The sequence below is a fragment of the Ambystoma mexicanum genome, chromosome 4p (genome assembly GCF_040938575.1).
Source record: "Ambystoma mexicanum isolate Mex_15411 chromosome 4p, UKY_AmexF1_1, whole genome shotgun sequence".
NCBI classification, from domain to species: Eukaryota; Metazoa; Chordata; class Amphibia; order Caudata; family Ambystomatidae; genus Ambystoma; species Ambystoma mexicanum.
The window spans coordinates 845,633,501-845,646,183 of NC_090927.1; the positions used below are offsets into that span (position 1 = coordinate 845,633,501).

A 12,683-nucleotide genomic window follows, 5' to 3' on the forward strand; every position below is an offset into this window, starting at 1 on the left:
AAGGCAATTGAGAAATGGCTCACTTCCTGAACTTGGAGCACAAAAAAGCCTACAGCACCTGGTGTTCCCAGGCGGTCTCCCATCCAGGTACTAACTAGGCCCGACACTGCTTAGCTTCCGAGATCAGACGAGATCGGGCGCATTCAGTGTGGTGTGGCCGTAGGCTCTGGGCCTAGTGAGTTTTGTACTTTTAAGCATCTAGTCAGCTAGACCTTGCAGTTTTGAAAGGCAATTGAGAAATGGCTCACTTCCTGAACTTGAAGTACAAAAAAGCCTACAGCACCTGGTATTCCCAGGCGGTCTCCCATCCAGGTACTAACTAGGCCCGACACTGCTTAGCTTCCGAGATCAGATGAGATCGGGCGCATGCAGTGTGGTGTGGCCGTAGGCTCTGGGCCTAGTGAGTTTTGTACTTTTAAGCATCTAGTCGGCTAGACCTTGCAGTTTTTTTTTTTTTTTTTAAACTTTTATTTATTCAGCTCGGTGACACAAGTACAGGTGAGTCAACATAAACCATACAGGGTAAACAGTAATCAAACAATATGAATACGCATAATTTATACAAGCAAAGCATCAGAGGAAAAAAAAACGGCCAAAAAGAAAGGAATTGGGTGCATACGCACGTGAGGGCCCATGGGAGGTCGGACCACCCATATATGAGGGAGATAATTCAACGGGGAATCTTGAAAACAGTATGGGGGGTGGGTCAAGCAGAGGTAGGAGAAGACCCCGGATCCGAGTCAGATTCAATGGAGGACATAAATAAACGAAACTGCAGCCATATATCCCTAGGCCTGGAATGAGTGGGCTGCTGTGTCGCCCAGACCTCCTCCGTGTCAGAGGCCCATGTCACTGCCCTAAGCCATTTTGCGTGGGTAGGGGTGTAAGGCCGAAGCCAACAAAGCAGAATTGTGCGCACAGCAAGTAGCATGCACAGGCCAGCAAGTTTTCTGGAGTCACGGTGGAGGTCGGGGAAGTCGTGAAACAAACATGTCATTGGGGATAAGAGGATGTGGGAATCAAGGATAGAGGACATGGTAGAGCACACCGAGGTCCAGAATTGGGCAAGTCGGGGGCAAGACCACAGCATGTGAAGATAGTCTGCATTCTCGCATGCGCATCTGGGGCACCCAGGGGGGGAGTCGTTTGAAATGCGATGCAGTCTGGCCGGAGTGTAGTGGTATCTATGAAGTACCTTGAATTGGATTAATTTAAACCGGGAGTTGAAAGAGACATCCCGGGTGCGTGAGCACATGTGGGCCCAGCGTTCATCAGCCATCTCGAGTCCAAGGTCGATCTCCCAATAGTGCCGGAGTTTAGAGAATGTGGGGGGCGACCTAGTTTGGAGGAGAGTGTATAATCTCGATATTTTGCCCCTCAGGGGGACGGGAGAGGTTAATTCAGCAACTGCAGGTTCGTCAGGAGGTAACGCCGGGAAGCATGTGTACTTGTGTTTGAGTACCCTACGGAGTGAAGAATATTGAAGCCAAATAGAAGGTCTCTGTCTGAGAGAAGCCGGGAGGTCGGGCCACTCAATAAAAATGCCTTGATCAAAGAGGTCACGGAGTAGTTCATACCCGGCGTCGGCCCAGCAACGAACCACGGAAGGAGGGACCCGTGGGACCTCAGGGTAAAAGTTCCAGATCGGAAGATTGCCATGAAAGGGGTGAGTAACACCTAGTATCCGCCATAGTTTGGACAAGGCCAGCGATGTGCACGTCGCAGGGTCCATGGAGCCCGGTACCATTGGGATGGGTGAGATCACAAGAGATCGAATATCGCGGTCGCTGACTGACAGTCTCTCCAGCCTAACATGAGGAGGGGAGTCTGGGATAGCGAACCAATGCGCAGTGTGTTGGAGTTGTGCAGCCAACCAATACCTAAAGAAGTCCGGTGCACCGAATCCACCAGTTTCCATCGGAGCAGAAAGCGTCTCAAGTTTTAGGCGGACTGCACCAGAATGCCAAAGGAATGAGTTCAGGGTGCGAGACAACATCTGGAAGTAATCTGTTCCCGGCCACTGGGGGATGTTGGCAAACTTATACAGTAGCTGTGGAAGTACCACCATCTTCAGAACTCCTATCCTACCCGCCAATGAGATCGGAAGTTTATCCCAGCCCTGTATTTTAACTGCAAGGTTCACTAGATATGACTGGTAGTTTTCCTGCAGGACCCGTTCGGCATGCCTGGACACCACCACGCCCAAGTAAGTGAACTTGGATTGGGCCCATGCGAATCCCATGGTATCAGGAGGCGGAAGAGTGCTAGGAGTGAGCGGGAAAAGGGTTGATTTGGAGCAATTTACCGTGAGACCAGAGATACGACCGAATAGGGCAACATCCTCCAGTATAGGGGCCAGGTTAATCTCAGGGGAACGGATATAAAGGAGGGCGTCATCAGCATACAGAGAGACTATATCTGAGGAGCCGGCTGTGCGCAGGCCCCTATGGGAATGGTTCTGGCGCAGCATGTCGGCGAACGGCTCCATCGCTAAAGCAAAGATTAAGGGCGAAAGGGGACAACCCTGTCTAGTGCCCCTGGCAACGTGGAAAAGAGGGGAACAGGGGCCCTCGGTGCGGACTCTGGCCACTGGATCGGAGTAGAGTAGTTTTATCCAAGACACAAATGTGGGGCCGAATTTGCACCTGTCAAGTACCCGCCACAAGTAGTTCCATGAGACCGAATCAAAGGCCTTTTGCATATCTAGGGCCGCGGTCACCGCATGTACATCAGGGCTTACTCTACTTATAATGCTAAATAGACGTCTCAAGTTCAAGGAGGTGGAACGGTTCGGGATAAAACCCGACTGGTCTGGGTGGATGATGTGTGGCATAAGGGGGATAAGCCGCAGAGCGAGTGCCTTAGCATATATCTTGACATCACAGTTAATCAATGAAAGTGGGCGGTAAGAGCCGCATTGGGTAGAGGGTTTGTTAGGTTTGAGCAGAACTGTGATAGTAGCTTCACGGAGTGAGCGGGGGAACCGACCCATTTCCACAGACTCCTCCCAGAGTGCCGTCAGATGGGGGAGCAGGAGCGATTTAAAGCGTTTATAGAACTCGATGGGTATACCATCCGAGCCTGGGGATTTGCCTGAAGCCAGGGAGTCCATGGCCTCCGAGAACTCCTGAGGGGTGAGCGAGCTCTCGAGGGCTCCAATAGTGGCGGGAGAGAGGGCCGAGAGGGGAAGTTTGTCAAGGTAAGCATCAATTTCGGCCGTAGTGGCAACGTCGGAGTGAGCGTACAGGGATTGATAAAAGGAGAGGAATTCAGCATTGACCTCTCCAGAGGAAGTGGCCAGCGACCCATCCGGTCTCTCAATCCCGGGAATGGATGTGGGGCCGAATTCCCGGCGAAGCAGTCTAGCCAAGAGCCGGCTGGGGCGCTCACCCTCTCCGTATCTTCTTGCCTGGCCGGGGCTGTCCAGGAACTTCAGCTCGCGGTCAGCGAGCGAGCGAAAGGTGTCCAGCTCCGTGCCAATTAACGCAAGGATTTCCGGATTCGGGTCCGAGGTGTACTGGGCTTCCAACCTAGATAGTGTGGCCTCACTCCCAGCGATTTCCCTCCGGATAGTCTTAAGGATACCGTTCTCCTTGGAGAGGGCGATGCCTCTGATATAGACCTTGAAGGCCTCCCATAGTATGGCTTGCGAGGAAACTGAATCAGTGTTGATCCTGAAGAACTCCTCAATTGCCGACTCCATCTCCGAGCAAAAGACCGGGTCGAGGAGAGAGAGGGGTTTCATCCTCCAGTACCTGGCCCGATCCCGATCGAGGCCCCAGCACAGGGTGACAGTCACCGGGGAGTGGTCCGATAGGGTCCTAGGGAGAATCGCCATATTAGTCACGGTCTTAAGTAGGTCGCCAGATAACAACCATCTATCAATCCGGGAGAAGGAATCGTGAACCGAGGAGTAAAAAGAATAGGAGCGGGAGTCTGGGTATAGGAACCTCCAGGCATCAAACAAGGATAGACGAGGAAGTGAGGAGAGTGCGGTGTATGCTGCTCTGGAGAGTTGACGAGGTCTGGAACCGGATCTATCAAGATCCACATCAAATATCGTATTGAAGTCACCTCCCCAGAGTATCGGGATCAGGGGGAAACCTGCTAGGAGATTTATGAGATCAGTATAAAAGTCGGGATCATCAATGTTAGGGCCATATATATTGAGCAATACAATCTCTCTATTTTGTAGAACACCATGGAGAAGAACGTACCTGCCCTGGGGGTCGATTAGGGTAGTAGTGGGGATAAATCTAAGGCTCCTATGAATGAGGGTCATGACCCCGCGGCTCTGGGTGGAGTATGTAGTGAAGTACCTCTGTGGGCCCCATGATCTTGCGAACTTGTCACAAAACTCCGTGCGTGCATGCGTTTCCTGAAGGAACAGGACTTTAGCCCGGTGTCGTTCGGCCTGAAGTTGTAACAACCTCATCTTTTTGTGGTTTCCCAACCCCCTTACATTCCAACTCATGAACGTCAAAGGATCCTCACCAATCCCTCCATCAGTAGCCATCGAAAAACACGGGTGTATGAAAGTATGCACCCCATGGTCGTCTCCCAGTGCGCGCAAATCTGTATTGCCACTGGGGGCATAGTAATTCGTACTCAACCTTCCCTGTGAACACCAAGCTTTTTTTAACATAAAACCCCATTCCCCCCTCCCCCTCCCACATTCCTCCCCCAAACGGAGGGATGACCGCCCTATACCCCAACAGGAAAAACAAAAACAGTGGCATCAACGCCTGGGGGGCCTGTGAGGTGGCCTGGCGGTGATGCTCCGAACCGTGAGGCAGTGAACGGATAGCTGTATATGCCCGTTATTAGTGTCCGTATCCCTCTAAAGGAGGTCCCGTGAGGGCGGGGGCAGTTATGGCAAACACAATGTAAATCAATCTATCGGGGAAAGCCGACTACGTAGCATAAAACAATGTGCAGCAGACAACATAGGCAAAAGAAACACAACAAGAAAGCAACTGGCTTAATTAGGTGCAGTCCAGTGTTCTCGTCGGGATACCATAGGACAATGACAAAGTGCTGATGGGCCAAAGCAGTGCCGAAGTAGGATAGAGAGGTATCCGCTGATCGAATATTCTAAAACAATAGTGTGCCAATGATAGTGTTCGCTAGCAGATTGTTTCAACCAGGAAAGCGTTCGTCTATGAACCTAGAGGCTTCCTCAGGCAACGTAAAAAAATAAACACGACTGGCGTGTTCAACACGTAACTTAGCGGGATACAGCATAGAGTATTTCACCTGGAGGTCGCGTAATCTCTTCTTCACTGCAAGGAAAGTCCTGCGCTCCCGTTGTACTGCTATCGAAAAGTCCGGATAAAGATGGATCCTAGCACCACCCAGGAGGAGATCTCCCTTGGCCCTCGCCGCCCTGAGGAGAGTGTCCCGATCTCGAAAGTTTAAAAGCCTAGCAATTATCGGGCGTGGAGGCGCTCCAGGTTTTGGTTTCGCCGTGAGAGAGCGATGGGCCCTCTCGATCGTAAACTGCGGGGAGAGTTTCGGGGAGTCGAGGAGTTGAAGCAGCATACTCTCCACATAGTCCTCCATAGGTCCTTGCAGACCATCCTCCGGAACCCCGACAATGCGGAGGTTGTTGCGTCTCGAGCGAGACTCCAGGTCTTCATTTTTCTTCTCCACTTCGGCAACTCGGGTGGATAGCGTAGACACCTCTGCACGGAGAGAACCCAGGCCGTCCTCGGCAGTGCTCACCCGCTCCTCAATCTCGGTCACTCGACCATCGGTTCTCTCCATGTGCGCCTTGATGGAGGATATCGTGCCATTCATATCGTCGAGCTTACTGTGTATAGTGGTAAACCCTTCGCGGATAAACTCCAACATTTTCTGGGAATCGGGTGGTTCCGGGGTGAGTGAGGCGTCTTGTGTAGATGTCTCCCCTGCTAGGGGGGTCGGGGGTTTAGCGAACATGTTGATGGAGGATTGCTTCTTGCCGGTCCGTGTCGACATGTCGCCGATGCAGGGGTAGGCCCAGGTCGCGCCGAGCAACGGGTGTATCGGCCCGTGCGAGATCAAGGTGGCCGGCGGGAAGGATTCGGCTGAAAAACCCCGTTACGGTTGTAGGGGGGCCGCCCTGTGCGTAGTCGATGGGATTCAGTATAAGGCGCTGAAGGTCGGATAGCAGACAGCACACCGCCCTGGATGGGGCAGCGGAGCGGGACGCTCAGGAGTCCGGAGAGGGAGCCGCACGCCGAGCGCAGGGCGCCCCTCCCCCACACAGTAGGCCGCACGCTGCGGGGCTCAAGTGAAGGGCCCTGGAGCCGGTTATGGGGATCAGCAGGCCGGCGGCCCCGCCCAGCACGTAGAGGTCGAAAACTCCGCAATGGAGAAGGTCCGGAGATCGAAACTCGCACAGTAGATTCCCCGTCCGGTTAATGACCCGCGCCGGGGACCAGCTTCGCGTTGTGCCGGGGCAATCAGGAGATTTTCAGCGTGAGGTTGCCGCACGGGACGGAGCGATGAATCAGGCGGCCATCTTGCTTCGAGCGCAACAGCGCCCCCCAGACCTTGCAGTTTTGAAAGGCAATTGAGAAATGGCTCACTTCCTGAACTTGGAGCACAAAAAAGCCTACAGCACCTGGTATTCCCAGGCGTCTCCCATCCAGGTACTAACTAGGCCCGACACTGCTTAGCTTCCTAGATCAGATGAGATCGGGCGCATGCAGTGTGGTGTGGCCGTAGGCTCTGGGCCTAGTGAGTTTTGTACTTTTAAGCATCTAGTGGGCTAGACCTTGCAGTTTTGAAAGGCAATTGAGAAATGGCTCACTTCCTGAACTTGGAGTACAAAAAAGCCTACAGCACCTGGTATTCCCAGGCGGTCTCCCATCCAGGTACTAACTAGGCCCAACACTGCTTAGCTTCTGAGATCAGACGAGATCGGGCGCATTCAGTGTGGTGTGGCCGTAGGCTCTGGGCCTAGTGAGTTTTGTACTTTTAAGCATCTAGTCGGCTAGACCTTGAAGTTTTGAAAGGCAATTGAGAAATGGCTCACTTCCTGAACTTGGAGCACAAAAAAGCCTACAGCACCTGGTATTCCCAGGCAGTCTCCCATCAAGGTACTAACTAGGCCTGACACTGCTTAACTTCCAAGATCAGACGAGATCGGGTGCATTCAGTGTGGTGTGGCCGTAGGCTCTAGGAATGCTAAGAATATTACTCTTATGCATTTGCATTTAGTAAGCTAAGCCATGCAGCCACTTGCAACATGATACCACGCTCATCGCTCGATCAGGCTCGATCAGGCGAGATATATAAGACTGGTGGGCCCATTCAGGACTCCTATGTCTGGTAGGATAACTTTAATTCATCCATCCTGTGTCTGTTGCAGGGAGGTGGAGAGAACAATCAACACAATAATGGTTTTCTTTCATGCCTCTTGAAGGACTCAATATTCTCTGTACTGCATTACATGTGAAAGTCGATTTATTACCCATGAACACACTACCTGTATGCTAATTCTATGTAAAAAGGTAGCTCCAGCCCTCATGATGTTGTCCAACATTTCCGCTATAAAACGGGATAGAATTATTTTGGAAACATACCAAATTTGAAAAGTAATTGAGAAGTTGCGCAATTACTAATCATGGAGCACAAAATAGCCTACAGCACCTGGTATTGCCAGGCGGTCTCCCATCCAGGTACTAACTAGGCCTGACATTGCTTAGCTTCCGAGATCAGGCTCATTCAGTGTGGTGTGGCCGTAGGCTCTGGGCCTAGTGAGTTTTGTACTTTTAAGCATCTAGTCGGCTAGACCTTGCAGTTTTGAAAGGCAATTGAGAAATGGCTCACTTCCTGAACTTGGAGCACAAAAAAAGGCTACAGCACCTGGTATTCCCAGGCGGTCTCCCATCCAGGTACTAACTAGGCCCGACACTGCTTAGCTTCCGAGATCAGGCGCATTCAGTGTGGTGTGGCGGTAGGCTCTGGGCCTAGTGAGTTTTGTACTTTTAAGCATCTAGTCGTCTAGACCTTGCAGTTTTGAAAGGCAATTGAGAAATGGCTCACTTCCTGAACTTGGAGTACAAAAAAGCCTACAGCACCTGGTATTCCCAGGCGGTCTCCCATACAGGTACTAACTAGGCCCGACACTGCTTAGCTTCCTAGATCGGGCGCATTCAGAGTGGTGTGGCCGTAGACTCTGGGCCTAGTGAGTTTTGTACTTTTAAGCATCTAGTCGGCTAGACCTTGAAGTTTTGAAAGGCAATTGAGAAATGGCTCACTTCCTGAACTTGGAGCACAAAAAAGCCTACAGCACCTGGTATTCCCAGGCAGTCTCCCATCCAGGTACTAACTAGGCCTGACACTGCTTAACTTCCAAGATCAGACGAGATCGGGTGCATTCAGTGTGGTGTGGCCGTAGGCTCTAGGAATGCTAAGAATATTACTCTTATGCATTTGCATTTAGTAAGCTAAGCCATGCAGCCACTTGCAACATGATACCACGCTCATCGCTCGATCAGGCTCGATCAGGCGAGATATATAAGACTGGTGGGCCCATTCAGGACTCCTATGTCTGGTAGGATAACTTTAATTCATCCATCCTGTGTCTGTTGCAGGGAGGTGGAGAGAACAATCAACACAATAATGGTTTTCTTTCATGCCTCTTGAAGGACTCAATATTCTCTGTACTGCATTACATGTGAAAGTCGATTTATTACCCATGAACACACTACCTGTATGCTAATTCTATGTAAAAAGGTAGCTCCAGCCCTCATGATGTTGTCCAACATTTCCGCTATAAAACGGGATAGAATTATTTTGGAAACATACCAAATTTGAAAAGTAATTGAGAAGTTGCGCAATTACTAATCATGGAGCACAAAATAGCCTACAGCACCTGGTATTGCCAGGCGGTCTCCCATCCAGGTACTAACTAGGCCTGACATTGCTTAGCTTCCGAGATCAGGCTCATTCAGTGTGGTGTGGCCGTAGGCTCTGGGCCTAGTGAGTTTTGTACTTTTAAGCATCTAGTCGGCTAGACCTTGCAGTTTTGAAAGGCAATTGAGAAATGGCTCACTTCCTGAACTTGGAGCACAAAAAAAGGCTACAGCACCTGGTATTCCCAGGCGGTCTCCCATCCAGGTACTAACTAGGCCCGACACTGCTTAGCTTCCGAGATCAGGCGCATTCAGTGTGGTGTGGCGGTAGGCTCTGGGCCTAGTGAGTTTTGTACTTTTAAGCATCTAGTCGTCTAGACCTTGCAGTTTTGAAAGGCAATTGAGAAATGGCTCACTTCCTGAACTTGGAGTACAAAAAAGCCTACAGCACCTGGTATTCCCAGGCGGTCTCCCATACAGGTACTAACTAGGCCCGACACTGCTTAGCTTCCTAGATCGGGCGCATTCAGAGTGGTGTGGCCGTAGACTCTGGGCCTAGTGAGTTTTGTACTTTTAAGCATCTAGTCGGCTAGACCTTGCAGTTTTGAAAGGCAATTGAGAACTGGCTCACTTCCTGAACTTGGAGTACAAAAAGGCCTACAGCACCTGGTATTCCCAGGCGGTCTCCCATCCAGGTACTAACTAGGCCCGACACTGCTTAGCTTCTGAGATCAGACGCATTCAGTGTGGTGTGGCCGTAGGCTCTGGGCCTAGTGAGTTTTGTACTTTTAAGCATCTAGTCGGCTAGACCTTGCAGTTTTGAAAGGCAATTGAGAAATGGCTCACTTCCTGAACTTGGAGCACAAAAAAGCCTACAGCACCTGGTATTCCCAGGCGGTCTCCCATCCAGGTACTAACTAGGCCTGACACTGCTTAACTTCCGAGATCAGACAAGATCAGGTGCATTCAGTGTGGTGTGGCCGTAGGCTCTAGGAATGCTAAGAATATTACTCTTATGCATTTGCATTTAGTAAGCTAAGCCATGCAGCCACTTGCAACATGATACCACGCTCATCGCTTGATCAGGCTCGATCAGGCGAGATATATAAGACTGGTGGGCCCATTCAGGACTCCTATGTCTGGTAGGATAACTTTAATTCATCCATCCTGTGTCTGTTGCAGGGATGTGGAGAGAACAATCAACACAATAATGGTTTTCTTTCATGCCTCTTGAAGGACTCAATATTCTCTGTACTGCATTAAATGTGAAAGTCGATTTATTACCCATGAACACACTACCTGTATGCCTATTCTATGTAAAAAGGTAGCTCCAGCCCTCATGATGTTGTCCAACATTTCCGCTATAAAACGGGATACAATTATTTTGGAAACATACCAAATTTGAAAAGTAATTGAGAAGTTGCGCAATTACTAATCATGGAGCACAAAATAGCCTACAGCACCTGGTATTGCCAGGCGGTCTCCCATCCAGGTACTAACTAGGCCTGACATTGCTTAGCTTCCGAGATCAGACGAGATTGGGCGCATTCAGTGTGGTGTGGCCGTAGGCTCTGGGCCTAGTGAGTTTTGTACTTTTAAGCATCTAGTCGGCTAGACCTTGCAGTTTTGAAAGGCAATTGAGAAATGGCTCACTTCCTGAACTTGGAGCACAAAAAAGCCTACAGCACCTGGTATTCCCAGGCGGTCTCCCATCCAGGTACTAACTAGGCCTGACACTGCTTAACTTCCGAGATCGGGCGCATTCAGTGTGGTGTGGCCGTAGGCTCTGGGCCTAGTGAGTTTTGTACTTTTAAGCATCTAGTCGGCTAGACCTTGCAGTTTTGAAAGGCAATTGAGAAATTGCTCACTTCCTGAACTTGGAGCACAAAAAAGCCTACAGCACCTGGTATTCCCAGGCGGTCTCCCATCCAGGTACTAACTAGGCCTGACACTGCTTAACTTCCGAGATCAGACGAGATCAGGTGCATTCAGTGTGGTGTGGCCATAGGCTCTAGGAATGCTAAGAATATTACTCTTATGCATTTGCATTTAGTAAGCTAAGCCATGCAGCCACTTACAACATGATACCACGCTCATCGCTCGATCAGGCAAGATATATAAGACTGGTGGGCCCATTCAGGACTCCTATGTCTGGTAGGATAACTTTAATTCATCCATCCTGTGTCTGTTGCAGGGAGGTGGAGAGAACAATCAACACAATAGTGGTTTTCTTTCATGCCTCTTGAAGGACTCAATATTCTCTGTACTGCATTACATGTGAAAGTCGATTTATTACCCATGAACACACTACCTGTATGCTAATTCTATGTAAAAAGGTAGCTCCAGCCCTCATGATGTTGCCCAACATTTCCGCTATAAAACGGGATACAATTATTTTGGAAACATACCAAATTTGAAAAGTAATTGAGAAGTTGCGCAATTACTAATCATGGAGCACAAAATAGCCTACAGCACCTGGTATTGCCAGGCGGTCTCCCATCCAGGTACTAACTAGGCCCAAGACTGTTTAGCTTCATGAGATCAGACGAGATCGGGGGCATTCAGTGTGGTGTGGCCGTAGGCTCTGGGCCTAGTGAGTTTTGTACTTTTAAGCATCTAGTGTAGACCTTGCAGTTTTGAAAGGCAATTGGGAAATGGCTCACTTCCTGAACTTGGAGCACAAAAAAACTAACCTACAGCACCTGGTATTCCCAGGCGGTCTCCCATCCAGGTACTAACTAGGCCCGACACTGCTTAGCTTCCGAGATCAGACAAGATCGGGCGCATTCAGTGTGGTGTGGCTGTAGGCTGTGGTCCTAGTGAGTTTTGTACTTTTAAGCATCTAGTCGGCTAGACCTTGCAGTTTTGAAAGGCAATTGAGAAATGGCTCACTTCCTGAACTTGGAGCACAAAAAAGCCTACAGTACTTGGTATTCCCAGGCGGTCTCCCATCCACGTACTAACTAGGCCCGACACTGCTTAGCTTCTGAGATCAGATGAATTCAGTGTGGTGTGGCCGTAGGCTCTGGGCCTAGTGAGTTTTGTACTTTTAAGCATCTAGTCGGCTAGACCTTGCAGTTTTGAAAGGCAATTAAGAAATGGCTCACTTCCCGAACTTGGAGCACAAAAAAGCCTACAGCACCTGGTATTCCCAGGCGGTCTCCCATCCAGGTACTAACTAGGCCCGACACTGCTTAACATCCAAGATCAGACGAGATCGGGCGCATTCAGTGTGGTGTGGCCGTAGGCTCTGGGCCTAGTGAGTTTTGTACTTTTAAGCATCTAGTCGGCTAGACCTTGCAGTTTTGAAAGGCCATAGAGAAATGGCTCACTTCCTGAACTTGGAGCACAAAAAAGCCTACAGCACCTGGTATTCCCAGGCTGTCTCCCATTCAGGTACTAACTAGGCCTGACACTGCTTAGCTTCCGAGATCTGACGAGATCAGACGCATTCAGTGTGGTGTGGCCGCAGGCTATGGGCCTAGTGAGTTTTGTACTTTTAAGCATCTAGTCGGCTAGACCTTGCAGTTTTGAAAGGCAATTGAGAAATGGCTCACTTCCTGAACTTGGAGCACAAAAAAGCCTACAGCATCTGGTATTCCCAGGCAGTCTCCCATCCAGGTACTAACTAGGCCCAACACTGCTTAGCTTCCGAGATCAGGCGCATTCAGTGTGGTGTGGCCGTAGGCTCTAGAAATGCTAAGAATATTACTCTTATGCATTTGCATTTAGTAAGCTAAGCCATGCAGCCACTTGCAGCATGATACCACGCTCATCGCTCGATCAGCGCTCGATCAGGCGAGATATATAAGACTGGTGGGCCCATTCAGGACTCCT

At 50.1% G+C, this 12,683-nt stretch overlaps 9 non-coding genes and 12 pseudogenes across 9 annotated transcripts; all 21 read right to left on the minus strand.

Moving 5' to 3' along the window:
• Positions 1–46: 46 nt before the first annotated feature.
• On the minus strand, positions 47–165 carry LOC138457421 (5S ribosomal RNA). The gene has a single exon (XR_011262240.1). It is a non-coding gene; the product is annotated as a 5S ribosomal RNA (ribosomal RNA).
• Positions 166–271: 106 nt separating this feature from the next.
• On the minus strand, positions 272–390 carry LOC138463473 (5S ribosomal RNA). Its single transcript, XR_011266060.1, has one exon. It is a non-coding gene; the product is annotated as a 5S ribosomal RNA (ribosomal RNA).
• A 6,205-nt stretch (positions 391–6,595) lies between these two features.
• On the minus strand, positions 6,596–6,713 carry LOC138455783 (5S ribosomal RNA; annotated as a pseudogene).
• A 106-nt stretch (positions 6,714–6,819) lies between these two features.
• On the minus strand, positions 6,820–6,938 carry LOC138462729 (5S ribosomal RNA). Its single transcript, XR_011265323.1, has one exon. It is a non-coding gene; the product is annotated as a 5S ribosomal RNA (ribosomal RNA).
• A 106-nt stretch (positions 6,939–7,044) lies between these two features.
• LOC138454628 (5S ribosomal RNA) lies at positions 7,045–7,163 on the minus strand. The gene has a single exon (XR_011261296.1). It is a non-coding gene; the product is annotated as a 5S ribosomal RNA (ribosomal RNA).
• A 679-nt stretch (positions 7,164–7,842) lies between these two features.
• Positions 7,843–7,951, minus strand: LOC138458916 (5S ribosomal RNA; annotated as a pseudogene).
• Positions 7,952–8,057: 106 nt separating this feature from the next.
• Positions 8,058–8,166, minus strand: LOC138459102 (5S ribosomal RNA; annotated as a pseudogene).
• Positions 8,167–8,272: 106 nt separating this feature from the next.
• LOC138454352 (5S ribosomal RNA) lies at positions 8,273–8,391 on the minus strand. Its single transcript, XR_011261033.1, has one exon. It is a non-coding gene; the product is annotated as a 5S ribosomal RNA (ribosomal RNA).
• A 679-nt stretch (positions 8,392–9,070) lies between these two features.
• LOC138458917 (5S ribosomal RNA) lies at positions 9,071–9,179 on the minus strand (annotated as a pseudogene).
• Positions 9,180–9,285: 106 nt separating this feature from the next.
• Positions 9,286–9,394, minus strand: LOC138459103 (5S ribosomal RNA; annotated as a pseudogene).
• Positions 9,395–9,500: 106 nt separating this feature from the next.
• LOC138456184 (5S ribosomal RNA) lies at positions 9,501–9,609 on the minus strand (annotated as a pseudogene).
• Positions 9,610–9,715: 106 nt separating this feature from the next.
• LOC138454371 (5S ribosomal RNA) lies at positions 9,716–9,834 on the minus strand. The gene has a single exon (XR_011261051.1). It is a non-coding gene; the product is annotated as a 5S ribosomal RNA (ribosomal RNA).
• A 463-nt stretch (positions 9,835–10,297) lies between these two features.
• Positions 10,298–10,416, minus strand: LOC138456230 (5S ribosomal RNA; annotated as a pseudogene).
• Positions 10,417–10,522: 106 nt separating this feature from the next.
• On the minus strand, positions 10,523–10,631 carry LOC138456193 (5S ribosomal RNA; annotated as a pseudogene).
• Positions 10,632–10,737: 106 nt separating this feature from the next.
• LOC138464646 (5S ribosomal RNA) lies at positions 10,738–10,856 on the minus strand. The gene has a single exon (XR_011267224.1). It is a non-coding gene; the product is annotated as a 5S ribosomal RNA (ribosomal RNA).
• A 453-nt stretch (positions 10,857–11,309) lies between these two features.
• Positions 11,310–11,429, minus strand: LOC138457669 (5S ribosomal RNA; annotated as a pseudogene).
• Positions 11,430–11,536: 107 nt separating this feature from the next.
• On the minus strand, positions 11,537–11,655 carry LOC138465050 (5S ribosomal RNA). Its single transcript, XR_011267625.1, has one exon. It is a non-coding gene; the product is annotated as a 5S ribosomal RNA (ribosomal RNA).
• A 106-nt stretch (positions 11,656–11,761) lies between these two features.
• LOC138459490 (5S ribosomal RNA) lies at positions 11,762–11,870 on the minus strand (annotated as a pseudogene).
• A 106-nt stretch (positions 11,871–11,976) lies between these two features.
• Positions 11,977–12,095, minus strand: LOC138464766 (5S ribosomal RNA). The gene has a single exon (XR_011267343.1). It is a non-coding gene; the product is annotated as a 5S ribosomal RNA (ribosomal RNA).
• Positions 12,096–12,201: 106 nt separating this feature from the next.
• Positions 12,202–12,320, minus strand: LOC138456339 (5S ribosomal RNA; annotated as a pseudogene).
• Positions 12,321–12,426: 106 nt separating this feature from the next.
• On the minus strand, positions 12,427–12,535 carry LOC138458194 (5S ribosomal RNA; annotated as a pseudogene).
• Positions 12,536–12,683: the final 148 nt, after the last annotated feature.